Raw genomic sequence first — 22542 nt, forward strand, 5'->3', positions numbered from 1 at the left:
TTAAGGTCGAATCCCTAACAACACACAACATTCCAGGAATGTACTACCAAAGTTCTATCAATATTTGAATGTCCTGGACATTTAGGGAACATTCGGTGAACATCTGTTTAAATTATTCCTGGAATGTTACCATAAGACATTCTGTGAACATACTACCAATGTTCCTATATTTTAAGTTGCGAAATAATACATACATGTAACAGATACAACATTACTTATATAACATACCAGACAAACTAAGTGACACTTTAGGCCTACAGTGCAATAATATGTCAAATTTAAAGAGTTTCCCAAGTTCAATTAATACAATACAAATGTAATAAAAATTATTGTTCGCGAATATTCAATTTGGAATGCGATTTTGTTCATAAAAAAAATACTTATAACTTATGCAAAACCCAAGAGAGGCATTTATATTTATTTCTTTTGCGTTCATTTTCAAATTCGCCGTGCATATATTTTTGTGCATGGCGCTTGAGAGGGCATCACGTGACTAAAAACGACCAACCAACGACCTCGCTTCGGCCATCTTGGCATCTTCATCTTGGACACCTTGCTTTGCCGTGGGTGGATCGTTGTTTGGTATTATTTGTGCTTTTTAAGAATATTTTTTTAATTCGGATACTTTTATAATAGCTTTAATAGTATTATTAACATAGTGAATAAAATGGTGTCCTGTTTTTAACGCAGTTGGAGTAGCAGAAACAAATGTAGATAAAAAAATCTGCAGGAATAACGTTTCAATTATGACAGAAGCTCCAAACAAATGACTGTGAATGAAAAGCCCTATTAAAAGGTTAGTATGCAAATATGTAAACGAAGGCATGCCCTGTATTTCAGAAAATAAATTAATACTATTAATACCCTAATAATACTATTCATAAAAAATCTTTTAAGTAACCTAGATATAACAAAGTGAATAAAAGGCATAAATCAGAAGAATTATTATTTTATTTTATAATTTAATAATTGGTCATATCCATTTATTATTTTAATAATAATTGTGAATAAGCCACAAACTTCGCTTATTCCTAACTAAAATAGTAAATAGAGATAATAACAATAGGATTTGTAAAACTAAAGTAATTCTTTTTGCGTTTTTGCTAATGTATGCCTTTATAAATAGGATGGTAGACCACACACTATAATATGCAGTACCAACTAATGAATACACAGAATATTATAGTCGATTTGCTAAACTCAGTCTCAGTACTACTGAGTCTCAGAGACAACTGGCTAGTGATTTTAGTAAATAATTTTGCCAATTTGGTAAAATTGACAAAAAAAAAAATAATAACTAAATAGTTAATAATTACTGTAATTTTGGCAAAATTGGCCAAAAACAAAAAAAATTACCTACTAAAATCACTAGCCAGTTGTGTCAGAGTTTGGGGAACCGACTATACTAATAAACAATTTCTAAGCTGTTTTATAATATTTTGTGAGTCCATTAATCATATTTTTTATTTAAAACTAAAATTTGTTAATAATGCTTAGTAATGCATATATTTTGTATTTTTAGCTTTCCAGAAGATCCTGCGAAGAAGACATGAAGTATAGATCAGATTTGTTAATAGAGGAGTATGTTCAAAACACTTTTTAGAAAAAGATATTGACAGAACTTCACTTTCATCTGTTCGTTTAAGAGACTGTGCTGTTCCAATAGCTTATGTCACACAGGTATATGCATTTTTTTTCTTGGTTTTAACATCTTTAAACGCGAAATACGCAATAGCTTATCGAATTGATGCCATGTTATTTTTCTTTATTAAGGTCTTTGTTTATTATTGTGTATGTGTATTAACAACAGAAACATTTTTGGTTATTCTTTATTTTATTTTATATTTTGTCATCAAGTGTTCAGTCAATGTATGTAGTTTTCTTATGTACACCTTTATGGGTTTATACCTGGTGGATGTATATTTCAATAAATAAATAAATAAATAACCTAATTAATAATACAGTCTGTACAATATAGATACTGTTGTAATTCATTATCTACATCAGAGATCTAAGTTGACATTGTTGCCCAACTGCAAAAAATTTTTGAATTCATTTTAAGTCAAATATATCACATAATTATTGCGAAGTAGATTATACAACAAAACAGATTAATATTCAATGTAAATAAATAAAAACATCAGAAATAGAAAACAAGAATTAAGGTATAATCTTATGTTACAGTTATTAAGGTACCAAGGGTATTATAAGGATAATAACGCTTGAGGTCAATGGTGTTTTTAACAAGGGCCTGAGGGATATACGTTGACCGAAAGCGTTATTATTATAATACCTGTGGTGCCTTCAACGTTTAATGTCTGACTAAATTATTCTTTATATGCGAAAAATTTGAATGAATTTTGAATTGATTAGTTTTTAAATAAGTACATTTACCAGTAACAGTAGTAACATAATTGTGGTAACCATAGTTTTACTTAGGTTGATATTTGTCAACTTGACAGTATCTAAGTCGTTATTTAAATTTAATGCCCAAGGGCGTTATATCATACTTAACAGACTTCGAAATGTCATTATTTGTCAAATAATGTACCAGTAGGACATTAAAGTAAATAATAAAAACAATAAATATAATGAATACTAAATACTTATTTGTTTGTGAAAAATCTATTTCTTTGTGGCTTTTTTGTAATTAACTATTCTGAGGAAATAAGCCACAATTTACTTGAAAAAATAATTTTATTAAGGTTTCTACTTCCACGTCGGATGTCGTTGTCAAAATACAAAATGTTCATTATTATTATTTTATTTATTAAATATTATTTATTATTTATTTAAATATTATTTAATATTTATTTTTTTATTATTATTATTTATGCGTATTATTACCTGTAAATAATATTTCTTCTGATTGTTAATTGTAAAGGATAGAAAAATTACCTTTTATTTTATTTTCTTTTAGAATCAGCTGAGAGAAGTGGTCTACAAAAAACCAGAAAGGAAACGGAATATGTGGCTACGAAAAGCAAAAGAAAGGTTTACAAAGCAAATGTGACACATTTTTTTATAATATTTAGGAATGTCAGTAAATTACATTAAAAAATGTATGTAAAGATTTTTTGCAATAAAAATGTTTATATTTATCAAGGATGTATTATTTGGTATGGCCACATATCGTCAGTGATGTGACAATACCTCCTATCTGTTTTTTTCAAGAGATTTGTAAGATAGACTAAAAACTTGTTTCGGCCACCTCCTGTTTTCATATATTTTTTGACTTGTTTTGCAGTAAATTCAACTATCTATTTACTACAAAAAAGTCAGAATACGTACGAAAACAGAAAGTGACCTTAAAAAATGTTTTTCGTCTCCTGCAAACCTCATGAAAAAACATATAGGAGGTATTGTCACATTACTGACGATATATTTCAGTGAATGTCTAAAAAATATACTGTGAATGTTCAAAGAACGTTCGTAGACATTCATGGAATGTTCTAACAAGACATTCAGTCTAAAAATATACTGTGAATGTCCAAAGAACATTCATGGAATGTTCCAACAAGACATTCAGTCTAAAAAATAGACTGTGAATGTCCAAAGAACATTCGTAGACATTCATGGAATGTTCCAACAGAACATTCTAAGAATATTTAAAATGCTGACACAGCACTTTCCTGGAACTTTCCAGGGACATTCGTGTGCATTTGGGGACATTCCAGGAATGTTTTCAATGTCCTGTGTGTACATTCTAGGAACATTCATGGAATGTTTTGTGTTATTAGGGATTATTTACGTGAACCGAGGACCTATCTTTCACTTGAATACTAATATATACTGTTGTGATCTTACTTTTGAAATCTAATGATGTTCTCAGATGTAATTTATCTTAATTAATTAATCAATAATTATCTCATTAATCAAACAGATCAAACACCAATATAGTGTCAATCTCAGGGCTAAATTATAATATCGATTACTTACTTTCGTGGCTTCAAAGTATTTCTCAGTGGGTTCCTAATCGGGATAGATAAAAGAGAGTAAAATAATACACACATACGGATTTCAATTAGAAATTATAAAAATCGTTTATTTTCTCTAAATGGCAATAACTGCTTAATATTTCTAATATCTTATTTTTCTATCTTTACTTAATACAACAATTACAAAAATAGGAATCTTATTTCTTTTTGTCTCCAAATTTATTTTATTTATAATGAACTATTCTGATTTATCGGTAACAAATTGATTGAGGTTTGATGAAATTTTTATAGTGATTGTGTAGCTCAATTTTCAATGTGTTATTTAATACAAAAACCATACATTCATGTCATAACACAACAGACTGACCTTTACTGATGATTTGACAATGTCTTCACAAAAAACACGTTTCCTATTGGCTTGGATTGCGATCCAAAGACTCGTCCATGTCTTCCAGTAATGCCTCTGGTCCTTTGAAAACTACGCCTCGTAGAGCCCTCGTTCCTGCCTTCTCCTGATGCCGTGTTCTACCTTTTTCAAACACTTCAACAAAACCGGGTTACTCTAGACTCAAGGAGTTATATACTATCTCGACTCGGTCTATCACTCGTTCCACGATATCTTACTTTTTATTTTTTTTAAAGACAAAACTAACCAACCCGGCGTTTCACTTTTTTGTACACTCTTCTCGAAAACTGGACTTCGCCTCTCGATCGCTCAAAACACACTGACTCTCATTGCTCATTCATTCTCCTCCTTCCAAATACCCCTTCCAGCATTCAAAAATCAACCAATCCAAAGCAACTTTCAATTATCCGTATTTACCAACACAAACTTTCCTTTTTCTAAATATCTTAATGGATTTCAAGAAAAAATAATATTCCCCATTTCAATTTTACTTTCCACATTAATCCTCTTTACAAATTTAATAACCTATTATCTTATTCACTAGAATATGAGTTATCGGTGGTTATTGACAACCTTTCCACGAACACTTTCTTTTTAAACATCACTCTAATTGTTTACTTGAGTCGTATTGTTCCTGGGGTTCGTAAACACTTCTCCGAAACACTTTCTTAAAAACTACCTATACATAATTTGTTTTATACAGGGTGTTCCAAATTTACATGCCCGCGGTCGAGAAAAACGAAAACCTTTATTTTTATTTGAATTTTAAATATAACTATAGACTTTTATTTCTTATGTCAAATAGGAATATAACAATACGTTCCCTAAAAGATACGTTATTCAACACGTATTTGCAACGTGAATTTCCCGAAACATTTTATTGCTATTTAAGGTAAATAACACGTCTATTGAAGACGAGTTATTCACGTAATTTAAAGACGTATTTTCAATGTGACATTCCAACCAAATTTTCACGTGAAATTCACGTAAGCAATTTACGTACATTGGTGACAAATGTACCCAAAATTCACGTAATTAACACGTCGGTCTGTTTGCTGGGTACCGATACCCAAGCACGGGAAGAAAACAGAAGAGTTGTATTCCTAAAGACTATATAGACCGATAAGTCTACTGCAAATTCTTTCCAAGTCCTGTTTTTGAGAAGCTATGTGTTAAAAGACTAAAACTATAATAGACGAAAAGAAGATAATTCTATATGACCAATTCGGGTTTCGCCATAAGCAGTCTGCACTTGACAATAGAGTAAGTTTATACAGTGGTAAATCAAATCAATAACGACCTGAATAGTTCCTAAAAGATATTGTTCAGCAGCTTTCCTCGATATATTTCGGGCTTTAGACAAGGTGTGACATGAAGGATTACAAGTTAAAGCTACTACCCCATCCCCACTTTTAACTTCTAAAATCGTACCTGACAGATAGGTACTTCCAAATAAAACGTGGAAGTGAATATACAGAGTTGCATCTAATAAATTCAGGAATTCCACAAGGTAGCGTGCTTGAACCGATCCTGTATTTCTTGTACAGGTGCCTACTGTCATAGCCACCTTTACTTAACAAGCCATGAAGAGAAAAAGGCAACATCGCAATTGATGACGTGCGTAGTCCGACTTTCGGACTACCGCTTTTGAAAACACAATTTTAAAGTAGAAATTCTGGTAAAATTTATAGTATTTTTTGAGTCGAACAAGAAAATATTATTAATTAGAAGTTTGTACAAAATAAAATTAAAAGTACTTCCTTGTAAGTAACGTTTATTATACAAAAAAAAACCAATAACAAGAATATACATGGGATTAATTTTTTTCGAATCCTAAGAAAACTAATGAGTATTTTTCAAAAATTTAAACGCAGAATGAAAGATTATGTTAGGACCGAGGGCCTAAAGTCCCTGAAAACTTCTATGTTTATTTTAATAATTTACAGGGGCGAAAAATTAAGAAAATTTAGTGTCATTTTTAGTTTCAAATATGTCATTCAAAAACAACTTTTCATTCATTCTAAGGGACCTTCGGCCCTCGGTAATAAAGTAATCTTTCATTCAGCGTTTAAATTTTTCAAAAATACTTATTAGTTTTCTCAGAATTCGAAAAAAATGATTGCATTTAAAATACACTGAAAATTTTGACAGGCGTCAAAATTTTGCATTTTGTTCCTTTCCCTTTAAAGTTTTTCGCACTTATTTAGAAACACCCTGAATTGATAAAGAACAAAAATCTAGTTGTTAAAGTAGCTAACTTTTTTTATTATCCAACATAAACGAAATAATAAAAAAAACAGAATGTTATTAAGAAAACCAGAGTCTATAGTTGGGTTTTAATATATTATTATTATTATACAAAAAAAAAAACCAATAACAAGAATATGTGTAAAATACTTTACTTTAAGTAAATAATATCTTATTTTAAATTATATACAAATATCGCTAGAAATAACTATAACAACAATTTCTCACATGGTTTGATGTGAAGTGTTGGGGTTTAGAATTAACTGCTTAGCAACAATATTATTACAGCGTATTGTTAAAGAATCAGGCATATTAAAAAAATCACTTGAATCGGCCAACAGGTTTAGTAAGTATAAGACATCAAAAATGACAAAAATTTTAAGTGGACGCATTTCTATATGCACGTAAGTTTATATAAAAATATATTATACTATAAAATATAGTATATAAAAATATATTATATTGAACTAAAATCATCTTAATACATACCTTTTAATAGTCTTTATAATTTGGAGCACGAAATATTGTAAAATGTTTGAGTTTTTCTGTAAATACAGTGAATATTATTTAAAAACATTTAAAAATAAATGAGAACTGTCAGAATTAACCGGTCTACGCTTAGATGTTGCCAAGTTTCAACTTCATGGCTTGTAAAGTAAAGGTGGCTATGCTACTGTAGAGGTGCCATCAACAAGGTTTACCACTGCTTCGTGCTAATGATACAGCCATTTTGGCGTCCCACACTGATCCAACATTAGCCTCTATGAACTTGCAAATTAGTCTGAAGAAGGTGCAAAACTGGCTAAAAAGATGGCGTATTAAAGCAAATCGATTGAACTAAAAATAAACATAAGTGACGTCTACTCTCCGCAGAGAAACGAGCCCTCCTGTTCAGTTTATTAATTGTCAACTTCCACATTACATTACGTTTCATTAGAAACAGTAAACTAAGTAATTAAATAATAAATCCTTTCAAAGAATAATTTTAAGGGATTTATTATTAAATTTCTTAAGTTAGGTACTGTTTCTATAATCCACCATAACATTACTAAATTAATTCAAAATGAGTATTGTTGTTTGCCTACCGTCCAGTGGCGGCTCGTGACCTCAGTATACGGGTAGGCGACACATACAGTGTATATGTTACGGTAAATGTGATTAAATGGGAATTATTAATAATTACCGGTTACTATTAATACAACCCGAATAGCTAGGTAAAAGTAATAAACATACCAGAAATAATCACATTGACCGGTTATTATTAATAAATCCCGTATTCAAACGGTAAACGTGATAAATGTTGAATACCAATAAGTTCTTAGAAGCTTGTGGGGTGGAGGGTTTACTTATTACATGTCTATACTAAATTTACCATCAAGATGCAGTAGAAATAAACAAACCAAGACATGTTAAATGCTACTAGGAGTACTCCTGAATCATAATAATTTACAATGTACCCTTATACATTGTAAATCCTAAATCATGATTTCCAAAGTTAATTCGGGAGTGCTCCTAGTAGTATTTAACATGTCTTTGTTTGTAAATTTCTACTGCATCTTGATTGCAAATTTAGTATAGTTAGGTTTTTTGATTGATAAGTTCTGTTTCACTGTCTAAATGTATTGCCAAAATACGAGTTTGTTAATACATACTTATTACATGTCTAGTTAGGATTTTTGATTGATAATTTTGTTTAAGGGCATAGGCGCAAAATGTCGCCTGACAAAATGTTAAATGTGCTTTAAATGTATTAATTTTTTTCGAATCCTAAGAAAAATAATAAATGTTTTTGAAAAATTTAAAGGCAGAATAAAAGACTTCATGATTACCGAGGGCCGAGAATCCCTGAAAACTTCTATAATGTTTATTTTATTAAGTTACAGTTACTTTTTAATTACAAATATTTCACTCAAAAGAAATTTTTTATTCTGATGGACTTGAGGCCCTCGGTAATAACGTAATCTTTCATTCTGCTTTTAAATTTTTTAAAAATACTTATTAGTTTTCTCATGATTCCAAAAAATAAATATATTTAAAACACATTGAAAATTTTAACAGGCGACATTTTGAGCCTTTCCCCTTAAGTGTTTAACTGTTTTTACTTATTAAATTTCTAGTTAGGTTTTTTTATTGATAAATGTTGAAGTGTTTTACCTTTGTTACCAAATACAAGTCTAGTTAAATAGGTTTTTTTTTGGTTGATAAATGTTGTTTAAGTGTTTTAATTTTGTTAACAAAAACAAGTCTATTATTACTTGTTTGTTACCAAATATAAGTCTAGTTTAACTTTATTACCAAATTCGAGTCTGTTTTTACTTAATTAGTACATGTCTAGTTAGGTTTTTTGATTAATAAGTTCTGTTTAAGTGTTTAACTGTATTACCAAGTTTCATAAATAAACAGTAGCGAAACCCAAAATGCGTTTTTATTACATTTACCAGAGCTGTTAGGGTAGTATTAATAATAACCGGTTAATCTAATTATAAAGGCATTATTAATCACATTGACCCACTGCTAAGGTTATTATTAATACAGACCGGTTATTATTAATACAGACCGGACTTATCACATTGACCGTAACATATACAGTGCTAGTCAAAAGTCCGTACCCCCCCTCGTATCTTTTGAACGGTTATACCTATAATAGTGAAATTTGGAGGGAGGAAATAAACGGACGTAAGCTTCTTAACTAGTAATGACAGGTGACGTAATAGTGACAGATGACGTTACAGAGCTACTGTGATCGATAATTTTAAATGGGACCTTATGGCAAGTGATACCTCGTTTGAATGGTATTCAAAATACCTATTCAGTCATACTAATTTTTTTGGGTTTTAGTTGATTTTGATTTTGGTGAATAAATTAAATAAATATAATATTGTAGTTTCGCATTTAATTAATAAAAATTCAAATGTCCGCCTATGGTTTTTTTGTCAAAAAAATTTACGTTTTTCAATTCTCTAGTAGTTTTTAGGTCAACGTCAACCTTTTTGACAAGTAATTATATGCGGAATTTTGAATTTTTATTAATTAAATGCGAAACTACAATTTTATATTTATTTCATTTATTCATCAAAATTAGCTTAAACTCAAACAAAATTAGTATGACTGAATAGGTATTTTCAATCCCTTTCAAATGAGGTATCACTTGCCGTAAGGTCCCATTTAAAATTATCTGTCACAGTGGCGCTGTAAAGTCATCTGTCATAATTACGTCACCTGTCATGACTAGTTAAGAAGCCTACGTCCGTTTATTTCCTTCTTCCAAATTTCACTATTATATGTATAACCGTTCAAAAGATACGAGGGGGGTACGGACTTTTGACTAGCACTGTATAATAGTTGCGTTCGCGGGTACCTGATTTTGTCAGAAAATTGGATAAATTGTCAGAAAACGCATGCTCACTTTAAAATAATATAAATATTATCGTTAATAGATAAATATACAAGGTATATTTACCCAGTATAATTTAATAATTAGTTATTAATATTAATTGAAAGTAAATATATCTTGTATATTTATCTATTAACGGTATTATTTATATTAAGTAAAGTTAGAAATTGTCAGCAACAATTTGTCAACTGTACCCGCGAACACACTTAATATGTACATACCTATAATAGGTACAGGGTGTTTTGTAAAGAATGGGCCATAGCTTACATTCCTGAGCTTAAAATTGGTCGATTTAAGCTAACTTACTTTAGTACCAAAGTTGATAATAACCGAAATACAGGGTGTCAAACTTAAACTTTTATTTTATTTATTCTTGAATATTTCCTGACAGACATGGGATAACAACACGAAATTTGGTAAGCGGGGGTTTTTTGGAAGAGAAATCTAAATTTGCCACCAAAAATATGTATTACCCAGAGGGCGCTACATACGTCTTTCAGCGGTCATTTAATACGTTCAATTATTTTTATCTCCCACTCCACGTACTTTTTGAATCAACATTTTTATTCTCAATATTATTATTTTTACTTAAAAAAGGTATATACTACATTCAACTCGCTAAGCTCAACTGTTTTCGAGATAAACGCATTTTAAGTCTGCGATACAACATAATTTTTGCATACCATTGTAGTTAGACCCGAAAAATAAACTTGAAACCATAATAATTGTGCCAGTTCGCATATTTACGTCATTGCATCGCAAATTCCATTTGAAGAAATTTGAGATACATTTTTGTAAATTTTTACGATTTTAAGTTATTTTTCGGGTGTAACTACAATGATATTATGCAAAAAATGATGTTGCCTCGCAGATTTAAAATGCGTTTATCTCGAAAACCGTTGAGTTTAGCGAGATGAATGTAGTATACCTTTTTTAAGTAAAAATATTAACAGAATAAAATTTTTGATTTAAAAAGTATGTAGAGTGGGTAATAAAAAAATTGAACCTATTAAATTAGCGCTGAAAGGCGTATGTGGCGCCCTCTGGATAACACATAATTTTTGGTCGCGAATTTAGATTTCTCGTCCCAACAAATCCCCGCTTACCAAATTTTGTGTTATTATCTCATGTCTGTTAGGAAATATTTAAGAATAATTAAAATAAAAGTTTTAACTTTGCCACCCTGTATTTCGGCTATTATAAACTTTCGTACAAAAGTAACTTAGTTTCAATCGACACATTTTAACCTAAGGAATCTAGGGTTAAGCTATGGCCCATTCTTTACCAAACACCCTGTATACAGTGTGTCGCATTTAAGATGAAGACACCCTTATACTTCAATCAAAGACACCCTTATACTTCGGCTATCAAAATAAATACAGATTTGAAATTTTGCAGTCATTCATTTTGATCTTTTATATTTTTTAAGATAGTCAACTGAAATTTAAATTTTAAACGCGGCCTACTGCGAATTCACAAACAGGACGAATTTTCAATGTTTTGTTTCGCGTTAGAGATATCGCAAAAAGTTATTTGGAAAATTGTTAGAAATATTATTCTAACCCCACATGGGTGGTTCGCCAAAATAAGCGGCATATTGTGTAACTCGCTTTTTTCTTAAGTCCTTTACATACTGTGTTTCAAATTGTGTTGCCAAAGTTAAGTTATACAATAGATGAATGTACGCCACTTAACATTAATTTTAAAAAAAGTATTTTTACAAGCATTTTATGCAATTTTAATGTCAAAATATCAACTCCGAGGCTGTAACCCACCTTGTTTTTTGATCTGTTTTATAGTATTACACACTGAAAAGTTACAAAAGTGCAGATTATTTTATCAATAATTACATAAAAACCCAACGTAATTTAAAACTGTCAAGTTAATAACTTTCATTTTTAAAATTAAACCATAAAAATCTACTACTAAAAACTGTAACCAACTTTGTGCATCAACACCGAGGCCTCATGAAAATATATGAAAATTTAGGCCAAACTGCACTATACTGTATGGCAGACACCTTGACAAGAGAGGAACGCTTCAGTCTAACCCAAATTGTGGAAGAAAGTGGACGAACACAATATCGTTAAGAGATAGAAAATTTTTCAGTGTGTCTTAAGCTAAGAGTATGTTTTTATACAGTCAACACCGAAGCCTTCGTAAAAACTTAATTTTGCTAATTTTTTAATATGTTTTTCTTCTAAGTATGCGCTATAAAATTTTTTTGACACACGATGAATAAAGAAGAATTATTTTTAATATTTGTAGAAAGTAGAATTAAAAATGTATGAAATCATCAACACCGAAGCAATCAACTCCGAAGCCCAGTCGTGCCTCGGAGTTGACGAACGTGCCTCGGAGTTATTGAAAGTGTGTGAGTGGTCATTCTTAAACTAAAAAAATACAATCTAAATTTAGTCTGATATAGGAAAAGAGTTACTAGGTAAGCTCTCAAGATGTTTTGGTCGGTTTGGTAATATTATCTTCTTCTTATAGAAAATGGCTCATATACACTGGAGTACGACGGAAAAATGAAGGCGAAAGCCCTCAAAATCGTTAAATAAAGATTTTTTGAAGGAAAGTAATATTTTATGCAGCTATGCTTATTTCTGCAAGAATATACCATTTTGGGTAGTCTTATCTAATGTTGATAAAAGAGACATCTGTCTATGTAGGCACATTATGTGAAAACATGGAGCTCATGTGTGGAAGCGGATAACAAATCATTATGTTGACATGGAGAAAATGGTGAAAAGTCAAAAGAATGTATAGAAAGGGAATGCCAAGATTGTGTTCAAAAGCAGATTAGATTTTTGAAGTTTAACGGAGAAGACACGGCTACATATTGGAAAGTTTTGTCAACACGAAGGCCGGTCTAAATCAACTCCGACGCAATTAATATTTTACCTATTTTTCATGTTTTTCTGTAGTAGTTTATATCAAAATGGAAGTGTTTTGTATAGTTTTATTACATACCAATTTTTATTTAATTGTTGCGATCATAAATTTCAATTAATAGAGAATTAAGCAACACCGTGGACACTTAGTCACCTCCGAAGTCACAACATTTCCGTTTTCGGAAAATATTTAAAAATGATCTCTGCTGGTATCATGGGTAAGTTGAATAGCTCATTTTATAAAAAATATTTAAAAATGAACTAATTCTAAACCATGTTTTAAATTAAATTTCTCTACCTCGAAATTGCCGTCTATTTTGGCGAATCACCCACATACCAAATTTCATGACAAAATTCGAACTTTTCGTTTTTTTTTCAGAATTGGTAGTCAGGATCCTAAAACATGCAATTGGCAGTCCCGAGATGCAGCTCGGCACAACCAATGTCAAAGGCTCAAAACAATCTAGCCTACATAATATAGTCCGAAAATATTGGGAATGATCGCCACACGGGCAAGCGACAATGCGACAGCGCTGTGCTTAAAGAGTGAGACAAAATGCGAATTCTGTTCGGCTATTTTTAAAGCGCCTGCCCTAGAGTAGAGCCATCGCATCGTTAGTACTGCTACGCTACGGGGAGCGTACAATAATTATTACAACTTCGGAGATGAATTAAAAAGTAGCTTTGTTTTATTTTAGATTTTAGATTTTTAGAAAATTTATAAATTACAGTTTTGAAATAAGTAAATTATATTAATAAATAATTTATTATTGTACATTTGAAGAGGTTAGGCGGCGCCTACCTTGCCTACCCTGACGGGCCGCCCCTGCTACCGTCATCTTAAATTAATACCATCATTTATTTACCTACGCAATCTTCAACTTTTCAAGATTACACATGTAAAATTTAAGGGTAGTTTTACTTAAAATTTTTCAATCACAACATAGTAATGTTTGTTATTGTTGTTTTAACTTCATCAAGTTTCATATATTGTTGGCTAGATAAACAAAAGTTACAATTTGGTACTTCCGGTTGTACTGACAGTTTAGTTGTGGTTTAGTTCTGACGACATCGTTTAAGAATTTAAGTTACGTTAATCTACCATCAGTTGCCATCAACCGTTCAAAGTATTGTCCCAGCTCATGTGAGGATCAAATGGTGCCCGGTGCTTAATCATGAATTATTTATAACATCCATGTTACTTAAAGCAAGGTTTGTCTATGCATCCATGACTGTATCATTTTAAAGGGTTTTTACCCATATATTTTCAATTTTAGTGGCTTAGCATGTGAACATCTTGTAAGTATAACCTAAACTTTTTTCAACCTTAATCAATATTTTAAAATTTTTGCATTAAATTCATAGGTTATACTTATTTTAGGTTCAGCACTGATAATGATCTGCAGTCAGATCGAAAACGTTTTGCATTTGTGATGTAGCCCTATTTAGTGAATTTTTAATAAATTATATACCTTTTATTAAGGGTTTTATTTAAATTTTTGTGATATATGGTACCTATACAGTCGGGTATTTTATTTGACTATAGACGGAGAGCTAGAGCCGAAAAATCATCGTCATAAGTAATATGGAGTTTTTCCTGTGAAATGTGTCCATTGTATATTGACAATAATTATGACCCCTCTCAGGCTGATATCTCAGTGGATACAGGAAGTAGCAATAAGGGATGAAAGGGAAAAGTTATTGCAGTCATTAAAGGTTTTCACCTCCTATTTTGTTAAACCTCCATCGATTTGCATGAAAATTGGTGACTAGTATTAGAGCATACCTCAAGAAACAAAACTGATTTGGTGCCACTTGCACTTGTACCCTGGTGGTGAATACCACCCCTTCCCGCGGGTGAAAACTATTTTATTAAAAATAACCCCACAAATCGATAGAGGGACAAATTATAAGTAAAATTTGTTATATCATGTTATTAAAATAAATCAATACTTTTTGAGTTATTAAAGATCAAAGATTTGTCTATTTAAGAGCATATGCGTGAAGTTACGGATGATAAAAAGAACATGTTAATTAATTGTATGTTAGTAAAATATTATTTTTATATTATTTCGATATTTAATTGAATTTTTTTTTCATTATAAACTGAATATGTCCATAAAGTGGGTGTGTCCAATAATGGGTACATTTGACATATTCGAATACACTTTTGCTAAATTTATAATATCGAAATAATATAAAAATAATATTTTAGTAACATACAATTAATTAATATGTTATTTTTATCATTCGTAACTTCACGCATGTGCTCTTAAACAGACAAATCTTTGATCTTTAATAACTCAAAAAGTATTGATTTTATTTTAATAACTTGATATATCAAATTTTACTTATAATTTGTCCCTCTATAGATTTGTGGGGATATTTTTAATAAAATCGTTTTCACCCCCGAGAAGGGGTGGTATCCACCCCCAGGGTAAAAGTGCAAGTTGGCACTAAATAATTTTTATTTCCTGAGGTATGTTCTAACTAGTCACCAATTTTCATACAAATCGATGGAGGTTTAACAAAATAGGAGGTGAAAACCTTTAAAGACTACACTAACTTTCCCCTTTCCTGCCTTATTGCTACTTCCTGTATCCACTGAGGTGTCAGCCTGAAAGGGGTCATAATTATCAATATACAATAGACACATTTCACATGCCAAACTCCATATTACTTATGACGATGATTTTTCGGCTCTAGCTCTTAGACTACTACTACTAACTACAACGAAGAAAATACTCATATAAAAATATAGAAGATTTCATTCTACTTTCGTACTTTTAGGAAAATTTTCATTTAAAAATAATGAGAACTTGAAATTTCCACAATTGAAGTACTTTTCAAGTAACCCTGTATATAAAAACAATAACGCTTTTGTGATTAAAGTTCGCGAAGCTACAATTTCATGGATCAACGAATCGGCCAACAAAAATACTTTGCGATATCTGATTCATCACTATTTGTGTTCTCACAATCCACACGTAATGCCAAACAAACAGACAAGACCCTTACTTCCCAGTTTTGTTTCCTTAAGCGTCGTTTAAACACAACGATAAGTCACAGCAACTAGTTGTGATGATAAGTTGAAACGCTGTTTAGACGCTGCGATTCAATGCGATATCACCTTCAACCCAACTCCAACTTTGATAAGTTGTGCGATGCACCGTTTACACACAATGATAAGTTGCAACAACTCGATTGACCTTGATAAGTTGTTTGATTTATCGCTGTGTTTAAACGATCCTTAAAGTAAACCCCACATAAAATCAGACAAATCCCTGCAGAGTTGGATTCAGTGTTAATCCTTGGGGTGGATGGGTACAGGGTGGTTGATGGCTTTAATCTGGATCGTGGAGTTGGAAAACAGGTGTTTGGATTACTGTTTTTGGGGTAGATTATAACATAATAAAAACGTTCAATAATAATAAAAAAAAAAAAAACGCTGGACGGAAGGGCCGCCCGAGAACTTTATCGTACCGATCTGTTATCGTTATCGTACTAGATACTGGCATTCTATAAAAATAGCAAAGTTACTCGTTATTTTGATATTTTAGAAACACCTTGTACTTATATTTGAAAATATTTTATGGTTCTACGCATCATTAATTCCTGCATTTGAGAAAATGTTCGATGCCATATTTCGGGGACACACTATAGATGTATAGATTATTGCATAAATCAATAGAATATTATAGTCATACTTTCATTTTAAATTACTTAGTTCATTTTTCTGAGAAATTAATAGTGTACAATATTTGCATTTCATTCTATTTCTATTACGCCAGTCAATGCGCGAGATTAAGAACAAGATATTACCTCCGAATAGGGAACTTGCATAAATTTTTAAATATTAAAATAATATTAAAAAACATAAGGTAACATGATCTTAAAACGCTTGCATGCGAAAAAAACAAATATTTTTAACCCGTGCACTAATTACGACGCTTTGAAAATGCTATAAAATTCAAATATCTTAGGAGGCTCTTGAACGTCCTTCTATTGGTTCGACGTCACTGGCCACCGTCATGCCACCGTCAACCGGGCTAGCTAGTCGGAAACAACGCGATTAGGGTAGGTATCACGGGTATATTACATTTTAATCGTCTTTAATGGAAAATTCCTAGGTATTATTTATGTTCATCTTATATATTGTAATAAGTAGTTCCCGAATCAGCTTAGTTTTAAACTGAAATTGATAAAGTTGAGTGCTACTTTGTAAAGAGTTTAAAACGCATAATATGACGGACGAGGGTTTTTCAAAAGGTCAATCTGACTAACTTACCTACCGTTGATGTCTTCATCGTGGCAACTTTTATAAAAAGTAGTAAAAGCTTTTCTATTGGAGAAATGCGAGGTGTCAAGGCAAATAAGTAAGAGTTATTAATAAGCATGTTTAAACCGTTTATAACAATATTTTGGTACCATTATATTATAGTATACGGTTTACCCCATGGGTTTGATCTACCTACCTCTAATCGAAGGATTTCGTATATCCTGGAAAAGATTACGGTGTAATTTGCATTATAATAAAGATTATATTTTATTGTAATGTTTATTAGTACCTACTGGAGCCTTTCATTATTGTGTTCAAAGCCTTCTGAGAAAAGATTATGGTGATTAGCAGACGTACTAACAGAACGTGTACATAGCCAACAAAATCCTTCTTTACAAAGTTAATAATACGCATAAATAAGAAGAATCATTATTGTAATTTTACAAGTTAATATCTTTATCATCTCAGCTTATACTTACACCGCATCTCTCGGTAGACCGCAAGCTATAGTAGAAACCCGACTGTAGACCGCATACTATAGTAGCACCAATACTTTTTAGTTACTCTTACTTTTATTACTAAAAGTTTTGTTTATTTTTAAATTACTTGTTTCTTTTTTGTTCTTCAACACAAGAAACGACAAAAGTAATTTCATAAAAAAGAACTTTTTGATACATGTCAACAGAGATAAAATGTTAATATTTTGCCTGTCACAGAATAAATCATTTTTGCCACCGAGTAAAACAAGATATTTCAACTATATTATTTATCTATGGGCAAACTGCATTAAATGCAATGGCCCACCCCGAACGGGCAAACGATACGAGTGGCCTGTGACGTCAGACCTCAGGTCTCGCTTTTGAAGTTGTTTAAAACGGAAATTTTAGGCGCGAAACTTTGATTAGATGTTGTACGTACACTAGTCATTGCGTTAAGACGTAATATTTTGAATATAACATTTTAAAACATAAATTAACAATTTTATGCAAAAAAATTTTTTAGTGCAAGTTCCCTATTCTATCCTACTGCATGAATTTTAATGAAATTTTGGGAGTAGCCCAATCTCCTGATTCAAAGTCTATCCTATATACTATGGCGCTTTTATCATGGGGGCGGTTCCCAATTTTCGAATTACATGGAGAAAAAGGAAGATTTTCAAGAAAATTTAAAAATGCATTCTATAATTTGATCACGTTTTTTACAAAAACCATTCATTTTAAACCCGTTCAACTTTTTAAAAAATAACACTATATTAAAAGGTATTGCAGAAGAAAAACAATGCATTTAAATTCTGGTGGATGAGGGGTTAAATGTATGTACTTTTCATTTTTCCTTAATTAAAGTACATTAGTCATATATTTTTTGCACCATATCTCGCTTACTTTGAATGTAACCGGCATTTAATGGTGCTCGTTTTAAAGGCCTTTTCAAACACTACAAAAGGCGTTGGTGGCATTATACACCTAAAACCTACCGATCCTCTGTTATTTCAAGTTGAATACACCAATTTGAGCATGCACCAAAAAACAAACTCTTTTCACCTAACATATCTCTTTTTGTATTATAAACAGAACATTTACGAAGGGACGAATCTCTTTGTTATTTATAATCTAAAAAATGTTGTATTTAGTGTTTTTAATTCGATGCATAGTTTTTAAGGTATTCACAAAAAACCGTCCGAAAAGGTGTAATTTTTAAATGAAAATGGTCAATTTTCAACTACGCATAACTCAAAAAGTATGAGTTCTCAAAAAAAAAGTATAGACCAGTTTTTGCTTAGAAATAGGTTATCTAGCCACTTCCGTGCTTATTTTGACCAACAAATTTTCCACTCCCTTAAAGGGGTGGGAACCGTCCCAAGATAAAAGCGCCATAGTATATAGGGTAGATTTCGTTTCTTGAGCTATTCCCTACTTATTTACTTACTTAATCCAGAACTCGTCTACCTTTCGGTGTGAGTTACCCTACTTACTGTGAAAATATCAAGTACATCGATGTAGTAGGATGGAATTCGGAGCCAAATACCCTCATTGACTGCCCTATAATAATGCTCTGCTATGATCGCGTGAGAGAAGACACACACACGATTATAGCAAAATTTCTATTTACTGTAACTTTTCGAGTTTTTGAGCTACAGCAACGAGTTTTATGTCATTGGAAAGGTAATTTTGCATTCTTTCAAAATATGTAAAAATATACAGGGCGTATCTGAAAAAATTAATATTTTTTTTTTCATTTCCGGTTCAACCGGAAGCCACATTTTGGGTAAAATTTATTGTGATAATAGATAATAAAGTACCATATATGCCTGCAAAATTTCAAATTAATTTTAATTTCTATTACAAAGGAAGTTACGGGCACTCGAATATTTTTTTATAGAAAATTCATAACTCCCCTCCTATGGTGAGTTAAGAAATCTGACTAATGTCATTCAATTTACCGATAGGATATCAAAAACATATCAAAAATAAACAAATTCCTTGGAGCCATTTTTGAGAAAATCTAGTTCAAAGTTATGTAAAATTTTGACCCCTTAAATATAGGCAACCCATAACTTTTTCTGAAAAACGATAATATTCTTCTTATAGCCCCATCTTTAGGCTATATAACGACTTTTTCAAATTAAACTTATCTTAAACAAGTTTTTAGATAGGTAGGGAAATGTGTTGGGTGGGCGGTCGGCCATATTTGCCGCCATTTTAAATTTGGAAATGCCAAATTCCGTATTTTTATTTACCTATAGATGAGCAAACTTTGAGTTAAATTTCATTCGTTTTGGTCAAAATTTATTTGCAAAAATGGGCCCTAAATGACCCCCCTATTTCGGCCCCCTTTGAGAGTTCTTTTAAAAGCTTAGTTTCTCCACAAAATTCTCTTAAACTTACTCATACTCATACCGAATTTCATCGAAATCGGTCCGGTAGTTTTTGCTGGGCGGTGGCGACATACGTACAGTTGAGTCCGCGAGTCTTTACCCGTGCGTCATTAATACCTGGTGAGATAAAACACATACTTTTTATTTAGCATCATTCTCTTGCACGCATGGAATTAATGACAAACCAGCTGCCGCCTGTTATTTAAGTAAAAACACATGTTATTTTTATGACCGATTAACACTCAGTGTATTGAAAAGAGATAGGTACAAAGAAAGACGATTGGGGATGGGGATGTCTTCACATATTTTAAGTACAATTTCTGACGTTTTGGTTTGTTTACATACATTTTTGCACGATTGATCATTTTTGACTGTACCGTGACAGATTTTACGTCAGTAGGTGACATTTACTAGCAACTCGACGGTAAGTAATCCAACTCGACGGTAAGTACTCCAACTCGACGGTAAGTAATTCACTTACCGTCGAGTTAAAAAATACGCGATCAAAGTTGAAAACTTGGAAATATCAATGCCATCATAAAGAAAAACGGTGGATTTAATCATTGAATATTCTGCCCAGAGGCTTCCAGGAGCTTTCAACTGCATATGTCTTTGAACGAAATATGCCAATAGAGTCTGTTCTTCGATTCTTAAATTCTTGCCTTCGCACCATTTTTTAAAACTTTGGTAGGTATTTTGATAACGGATTTTGAATTTTTCGGGAATAATTGCGGAACACCCTTCTTCCCAAGCCCGTTCAATTTCTTCAAATTCACTTTCGCTCATATTTTAATTTATAATAATCAAAATTGTACTTAAAATTATTGACAACTAAATAAAAACTCAATTCTCCATTGTTGTTATGCACCCTAGTTACTACCTAACAACCAAAGTATCTATTTTGATAAAATGAATGAAACTAGTCAATATGACGAAAATGTTTAATTTTATAATTTATAATGGTATCAATCGTGCAAAAAACGTTATAAGCATGTCGAACGTTAAGGGTAACCGATCTCAGACAATAATTGGAGTCGTCGCCCCGCTCCTCCTCAAACAATTGTCTTCGATCGGTATAAAACCCTTACCGTTCTCCATACTTAATATACTATTGTGGCTGTCAGTTTGTTGAATTTTTTGCTGTTATTTTGTCGAGTTTTTGCATTTTGAAGTTTTTTATGGTATACAAACAGTTGTTTTCACAACTAATTTTATATTGGAGTTAGAAATTTTGTGATAAGTTTATGTTATTTTAAGATAAATTTTGACGACGTACAAAGCTAACCTCATTGTTGACACAGTTGAATGCTTGTGTTTAAGGTTCCGCCAAAGTGAATAAAATAACAAAAAGAAAATATGTTATTGAATTTTTTTTTATAAATTGTTTATTTATTTATTAATCAATGATAATAAAATAATTTTTTTAAGCTACTTCAAATGTAGCTGTAATGATGAACCAAAATTTTAAAGCAAAACTTAAATTTGACATTCTATTTATTTGATAACGTCAAATTTTATAATAACCCGTGATCGGAATAATATCCATTTGCCGTTGCGTTCAGTAAATTTCCGACTTATTTCGTATGCTGTAAATGATGACGCACGGGTAAAGACTCGCGGACTCAACTGTACTTATAAAAAAAATACATATAGTATTTTTACTACAAAAACGTTATTACGTAGGTCAAAATTTTTGACGTAAGAGAACTGTCAAAACATTAGAATGTGACTTTTCATTATTACCGTGTTTATAATAAACATAGCAATAATGAAAAGTCACATTCTAATGTTTTGACAGTTCTCTTACGTCAAAAATGTTGACCTACGTAATAACGTTTTTGTAGTAAAAATACACGTACGTACATGTACGTACATATTTCCGACATGTTTTTTTTATTTGCTTTTTAGACTCAGGGGGACTCAAAACGTCGAAAAAAAGTGAAATCTGAAAAAAAATTTTTTGCACGATCCTATAACTTTATCTATTATACTATATTACGTATGTAGTACGATAAAGTAAAACTTTAAGACTAAACAGTAGCGCGTCATCAATATTTTTGTTTTTCGAAAGTTATGCGAATTTTCAACAGTGAGGCAACAGTGCGTCGGTAATTCGACACTAACAGTGACATTATACCAAAGAATATATACTCTCCTAGAAGAAGAGTTTGAATGGAACAGATGGTCACGTTTATTTCTCCCTTAAAAATACCGTAGGCATTGTCAGGCCACATGCACCAATTCAGTAGGTGCACAAAATCCTATGCTGAAACGTTACAGGGCAGTCAGTACCCTTCTATAAGGTCTATATTCTTTGATTATACTATCAAAAACAATCATTTTTATACTCATAGGCGCGCTGAATGTTGCCGAGTCATAGTCACGTTCGATTTCTTGTTATAGAAAATCGATTTTTAGTAGACCCAATGTGACACAAATTCTAGGCATGGGATAAAAAAGTTTATTTGAAGAAATTGTATATTAATGGTGGTACAGGCTCCTTTTT

The 22542-nt window shown here is 31.5% G+C and overlaps 1 long non-coding RNA gene across 1 annotated transcript; it reads left to right on the forward strand.

Moving 5' to 3' along the window:
* The first annotated feature begins 317 nt into the window (after window positions 1-317).
* LOC126881564 (uncharacterized) lies at window positions 318-3319 on the forward strand. Its single transcript, XR_007696915.1, has 3 exons — window positions 318-796; window positions 1523-1680; window positions 2921-3319. It is a non-coding gene; the product is annotated as an uncharacterized LOC126881564 (long non-coding RNA).
* The last annotated feature ends 19223 nt before the right edge of the window (window positions 3320-22542 follow it).

The sequence above is a fragment of the Diabrotica virgifera genome, chromosome 3 (genome assembly GCF_917563875.1).
Source record: "Diabrotica virgifera virgifera chromosome 3, PGI_DIABVI_V3a".
NCBI lineage: Eukaryota > Metazoa > Arthropoda > Insecta > Coleoptera > Chrysomelidae > Diabrotica > Diabrotica virgifera.